This window comes from Engystomops pustulosus, chromosome 2 (assembly GCF_040894005.1).
Source record: "Engystomops pustulosus chromosome 2, aEngPut4.maternal, whole genome shotgun sequence".
Classification (NCBI taxonomy): Eukaryota; Metazoa; Chordata; class Amphibia; order Anura; family Leptodactylidae; genus Engystomops; species Engystomops pustulosus.
Window position 1 is genome coordinate 139,638,566 of NC_092412.1, and position 7,337 is coordinate 139,645,902.

Sequence of the window (7,337 nt, forward strand, 5' to 3'; positions counted from 1 at the left end):
GTATATACCAGAAGTAACCTTGTTATTAGCACAACCACATGTGAGGGGGTTATGTACAGGAGGGGGCATTACTGAAAGTGCAATACACATGCATTGGGGCCCGTGCCCCGGATCTTTTACCACCCTAGCAACGCCCCTGGACCTCAGTATTTATTATTTTACACAGCTTAGTATCATCTGCAAATATTGAAACTTGACTGTGTAAACCCACTAAAAGGTCATTAATAAAAATATTAAAAAAGTGGCCCCAATACTGACCCCTGTGGCACTCCACTGGTAACATCAACCCAATCTGAGAATGTGCCATTAATGACCACACTCTGTTTTCTATCACTAAGCCAATTACTTACCCAAATACACAGATTTTCTCCTATTCCCAGCAGTCTCATTTTATATACCAACCTTTTATGTGGCACGGTGTCAAATGCCTTTGAAAAGTCCAGATATACAACATCTACAACGTCTCCCAGATCCAGTCTTGAACTTACCTTCTCGTAGAAACCAATCAGATTAGTCTGACAGGACCGATCTCTCATAAACCCATGCTGACGCTGGGTTATAAGGTTGTGCACAGTGAGATACTCCAGGATAGCATCTCTAACAAACCCCTCAAATATTTTCCCCACCACAGCAGTTAGACTCACGGGTCTGTAGTTTCCAGGATCGCTATTTGATCCTTTTTTGTATATTGGTACCACATTTGCTATGCACCAGTCCTATGGAACATAACCAGTCCTCGGTGAATCTTCAAATATTAAAAATAACGGTCTGTCTATCACCATACGTAATTCATGCAGAACCCGGGGGTGTATGCCATCTGGCCCTGGTGATTTATCTATCTTAGTGGTTGCGAGGTGGCGCCGTACCTCTTCCTGGGTTAAACTGTTGACATTCCAAAAAGAATTTACGTTATTCCTCATTGTGTCTTCCACCAGGGGATTTTCCTGGGTAAAGACAGTTGAGAAGGCGACATTCAGTAGATTGGCCCTTTCCTCATCTCCTTCCACCATGACCCCCATGTTATTTCTAAGGCGACCCACACTCTCTGTTTTTCTACACTGATCGACATGTATCGCGTCTTAATCACTATCCTGATTAGGACGCGATATCGTCGAAACGCGTCGATTCCTGCCGTGGAGGAGTTGGTAGAAGACCTTAAGTCCATCTGGGAACATCGTCAATATCTACTTCGGGCGTCCGCCCATACCAAAACTCAAGGAGATAAGTGTGGCTTTCCTCCAGATATGTCCGGCTGAAGATTCCCAGCTATAAACTTGGGTCATGTTTCCTGGGTCCCTTCGAGGTCCTGAGGTGCATTAATCCTGTGGCATACAAGCTGCACCTTCCTCCCACCATGCACATCCTGAACTCCTTCCATGTCTCCCTCCTGAAGCCAGTCATCTTGAACCGCTTCTCCCGACAGGAACCTCCTACAAGGTAAAGGAGGTCCTGGATATGAAGTTGGTCAGAGGAAAGCAGTTCTTTCTCGTCGACTGGAAGGGGTTCGGGCCAGAGGAGAGGCCCTGGGAGCCTGAGGACTACATCTTGGCCCGTGCCCTTCTACAGAGGTTTCTTCAGACTAAGGCTACATGCACACTGCCGTTGCCCGCCGCCCCTCTCCATAGGAACATGTCCTATCTTTTCCCAGGCTACAGAGCAGTACGGTGCCGCACGTGTGCTGCAGCGTACCGCTCCCGTACCATGCCGTGAGCCCATAGAAGTGTTAGGGGGAAGTATATCGGCTGTACATACGCCGGCCGTATATAAAATAAATATGGAGCATGTGACATCCGAGTCCTGCGGAGTCCTCAGTGCCAGGGAGCAAAATTACAGGAAAATCTGAAGTGGCAATGTGCTTTGTCTCGGTTTGTAGAAACAGTGGGGGTGCAGGGCAGATATCAGCCATGTCAATTTCCTTATGAGAAGTGGGAATTCCCCAGGGATAGACTGTGCTTTGGTAGTGTTTTGGATTATTTGGGTTATTATACTTTAGATAAAAATATACAGTCTCATAGACTAAGTTCTTGCAAGCAGGGCCCTCACTCCTGCAAGAAAGCATTAGGAAAGCATTTTTTTCTCCAGATGTTAAAATAATTTAATGCGAATAAGAAGCTTTTGGTAGCATTCCTTGCGTCGGTAATTATGAGTTGTCTCATTCTATTCTACGGTGTTTGTGCTTGGGGTCCCTGCATAACAGCTAGGGAACTAAATAAATGGAAAAAGGTCATTAAGAAGGCTAGTAGCATTACAGGGGAAGAGCATTGCCGTATGCTAAATAAGCTGCAGGGTATATTGCATAATCAGTGTCACACGCTTTATCACTTAGTGCAAGCGCAAAAAGTTACCGTATATACTCGTGTATAAGCCGAGATTTACAGCACAAAAAATTTGCAAAATTGTGGAGCCGCGCCGAGCATCGGAGGGTGAGTATATAAGTTTATTTTTTTTAAGTGCTGGGGGGGGAAGGCTGTATACTACTAAAGGGGGGCAGGATGACTGTATACTACATGGGGGGCAGGCTGGCTGTATACTACTGGGGGCTGGCTGGCTGCATACTACTAAGGGGTGGCTGTATACTACATGGGTCTGTCTGTCTGTGTACTACATTGGGGCAGGCTGGCTGTATACTACTGGGGGCTGGCTGTATACTACTAGGGGCTCGCTGGCTGCATACTACTAGGGGGTGGCTGTATACTACTGGGGGCTGGCTGGCTGTATACTACATGGGGCTGTCTGTCTGTATACTACATGGGGGCAGGCTAGCTATATACTACCGGGAGCTGGTTGGCTATACACTACTGGGGGCTGGCTATATATTACTGGGGGCTTGCTGGCTATATACTGGGAGGGGGGGGGGCTGTGACCAATGCATTTCCCACCCTCAGCTTATACTCAAGTCAATAGATTTTCCCAGTTTTTGGTGGTAAAATTAGGGGTCTCAACTTATACTCGGGTCGGTTTATACTCGAGTATATACGGTATTTCAGCAAGAGATTTATTGTTATAAGATGCCAAACTGATAGGTATAGAAATGATTTGGTGCCTAGTGTTCATCTTGTCAAAAAGTAATTGAGCTGTAGATGTCGTAGTTTGCTGAAATTGGCATTTTATTATGTCTGTTATTTGTGTACCTTTGTCTTTTAATTTTTTTTATTTATGTTTTTTAGTGTCTGCAATGTCTATTTGTATTTTTTGCAGAATGCAACACCTTTTTTTCCCAGTGGGGACAGTAAATTTTTATTATTGTATGACTGTTTGCTCTATGTAATTTCTTATTTTGTTTGTATATGTCCCATATGAGTTGTAAAGCACTACAGAATATGATGGTTCTATATAAATAAACTGTATACACAATTGATGTCTAAGGAAACATAAAAAAGTGTTGCATACATGCTGCATACGGTTGTGCACCATATGCTGCTGAATAAATATGCAGTATCCGGCAATTTTGAAGTTGAGCAAGCTAGTAACATCAATTGCCAACCAACCAGTGACATATGTGCTCATACGGATGAAAAACATCATGTGTATACAAATTCATACGGCACTGGAAAAGGCATAGCTAAACGGCAACAACTAAGGTTTTGCTGCAGAGAACTCATTATAGATGCGATCAGTTCCATTTATTAAGTTCTATGCGCGCCATTCAGCCTCAACCACAGCCACTGTTCCAAGTTCTGTTGCATTTCAAGCTCTGGCACATGTGCTCCTCATTTTTTTTTTTTTTTTGTTTAACTGTATTTTTATTTCAATTAAAATATTTTATACAATACTCGTATGAGAAATCCAGATATCGTAAGCAATAACAGAACAGGAAATAAAAAAGAAAAATCAACCATAGTCAACAATCAGTTGTAAAAGGTTAACCTTAAGTCATCAGTTACATAGATCAGTAGTCAGCTTTGTATCTATCATATACATCTTGCATGTCGTCATTACAAAAAGGAGAGCTCATTCGGAGCCCAATAAACAACATTACAACAAGCCATTAAACCGTGGGGGGGAGACGTCAGACAAAGATACATTAGGAAAGAGGGGAGGAGGAGAAGAAGTAGAGATCTCTCTATAAGCTGTGCCTGCTTCCCGGTCAATCATCTCTTTGGTTTACCATACCCGCCCAATATGCATCCCATGGGGCCCAGATCTTGGACAAAAGGTCTATTTTATCATCCATTGAAGCGGTCATAGATTCCATACTCCGGACCTCTCTCACTCTTGCCAAGAGGGACCCTCTGGTTGGCCGATTCGACCTCTTCCAGTGTTGTGCTATCAAGCACTTGGCTGCCGTAAGGATATGTAAGGCTAACCTCATGGACAGCTTAGGTAGAGGCTGCGGTGCTATCTTAAGCAAGTAGAACAGGGGAGTGAGAGGGATCGAAACTGAAAGTATATCATGAATCAGGTCTTTGACCTCCTCCCAAAACGGCCAAATGTTTGCACAAGACCAAGTCACTACCTGTCTCCCTGCAACGCCAGCAGATGTCCTGAGTTTCCGGAAATATCTGATGTAATTGCGCAGGTGTATGATACCAGAAATATAACAGCTTATACTGGTTCTCCTTGTAAACAGTGCACGTCGATGATTTGGCTGCATAATGCCATATACGACACCAGGTCTCCTGTGTGATTGGGGATCCCACCACCCGTTCCCACCTGGCCATGTAAGGGTGTGATACCTCCCCTGTTGTCAGGATGTAATAGAATCATATAAATGTCAGAGATGAGTCCTGAAGTGTGCGTGGTGGTTTTACATAGGTATTCAAAAGGGGTAGGTTTGGAGACTGTGTCGGAGCTTCCTAGGGTTTGCAATAAGTGGCGGATTTGTAGTTAGTGATATTGGGAGGAAGACGGGATGTCCTCCTCATATTTTTTAAGACTCCACCACAGAAAGCTCAAAGAAGCTAAGTTCCAGCACACTAGCGCCTCAAATTTCAAGGCACCACCAAGTGAGGGTGTGAGAAATTCCCTGCTTCCTATATGAAAACACTAGAATCAACTACAATATATGCAAAAAAACTATACAAGCAAGCCAGGGGCACTAAACGAATTAGAAGGAACGACAGCATCATATGGTGAGACCCAAATAGTGTATTTATATTTATTACTTCATGACTATTCTGTACTATATATATATTATATATATACACAGTAGATCAAAATTAGACACACAATTTCCTAAATGTCAAGATCATTGTGTAGTCCTATATCAATATCGCCTAAAATATGTAAAATAGCAGTATTTGAGCCTCATTTTATAAATTATATATATTCTAAAACACAGAATAAAAATGTAAATGAGATATTTGTAAAAGGACACTGATCAAAATTAGAGAAAACTTTCAGATATCTGTAAGTTATTGGTGTTAGGCTACTTTCACACATGTTCGCGGGGAGAGGCATGGCGTCCGTTTGTAAACACGGCTGTGGACGGCACAGTGCGGTGACACACCTGTATGATCATTGTACTGCGGCTGAGCGCCATAGGCTTCTACTGGGAGCCGATATCCATCCACAAACTGTGTATGTGGTGCTAATTACTTTAATTTTCTGACAAACCCTATTTATCTGACAGCCTAACTTTCCAGTTTTCACTGACTTTGGAAAATTGGTTTGCCTTTCCAAAGTGACTTAAACCCTAGTCATCCTTGAAAGACTAATGAAAGAGAGGGCAAGATAATGCAGAGAATCTACGTGGGTAATTGTTTCAACACTGAAGCTGGATTTAATCATCAGTTCAGTAGTGAACAAGGTACGGATCTGTCTCGTCATACAGTAGCTTGACATTTTAAGAGCATTTGGACTTAAAGCTCGTTCTTCAGAACTCGCATTAGCAGAAAAGCTAGACTCAACTATGCTGAGGAGTGTGTTGTGTAGACAAAGGAGAAATGGTCCACAGTTCATTTTAGTAATGAATGCACTTTTAATTTATTTAGATACAATAAGAAACATTATGTTTGTCAACAAACTGGGGAAAGAATGAACCCAAAGTATGTAAAGAAGTCAGTGAAAGGTGGGGGAAGAAGTGTCATGGTTTGCGGATTGTTTTCTACAGCAGCAGTTGAATCTGTCATACAGCTACATGGCACATTGAATGCAAGTGTGTATCAGAACCTTCTTTCAGAACATGTGGTTACTTCCTTGCAATCATCGCTCAATCAGTCAGCAATTTTCATGCAGGACAATGCCCCCTGTCAAAAAGCAAAACAGGTAATGAAGTTTCTTGATCGGCAAAAAAGGAAAATACTCCAGCTTACCCAAATCCTTGGCGTTGTCATTCAGTGCATGGATCCACCCTGCTGCCAGGTATATGTGCATAACTAAAGATAGAAATCATGGATCCAGCTCTTGAACAAATACAACATGGAAAAGTGAAAATTACCACAAAAACACTACACATTGGGTATCATCACATCTGTAACAACTCATACTATAAAAAAAAGTTACTGAACTCACACAGTGAATGCCATAAAAAAAAGGGAAAAAATACAAAAATTATGATAATTTCACATCCTATCTCATAAAAACAGGATAAAAAGTGATGAAAAAGTGACATTTAATTCAAAATGATACCAATAAAAAGTACAGCCCTAAAATCGCTCTTTAAACAAAACAATAAAAATGTGATGTTTCAAGACAATGCAAAAACAAGCAAATTTCTCACCAAGTGAGTTCTGTATTCTGCAAAACAAGTCAACCATAAAAAGTAATATAAATGGGGTATCACCATAATCGTGGTGATCCATAGAATAAAGATTACACATTATTTGTATGGTACGGATCTGTCCTGGTAGCTGCTGACCACATGGGGGAAGTATACGGTCAGAATTAGAGATGTGAGATTCCTAGTCCTGTCATTCTGTCTCCCCCTGACATTTCTTATCTGAGCTGCTGATTCATCCTGTGTACTGTGGAAAATGTGTCCTGATATATACATATTATGGTGTACAATGTGCAGCATAATATGTATATAATGGTGCAAATCCTCCATTCTTTAGTGTGTCAGGCCAACTGCTATGGGACCCCTGACACTGCGGGCCCCATAGCAGTTGCTATGGCTGCTACTGCTGTAGTTACGCCCTTGATCAGAAGTAATGATTCTTTAAAGAAAATCAACCACATAAAAAACATTAAAATAAACCCTACAAATACTCACCTCCGATCATTTTCATCTTATACCCTAAATCCCAGCGCTGTCTGTTGCTAATCTTGACACGCCAGTTACAAAGTTATGATTAGCAAGATGAAATGCTGGGACAAGATGCCTGGCGCTGTGGGCTGCTAATTATGCACGCCCCTTGCCACCTCTCACTTCCATGCTGGGTACATGGGAGAGCAAG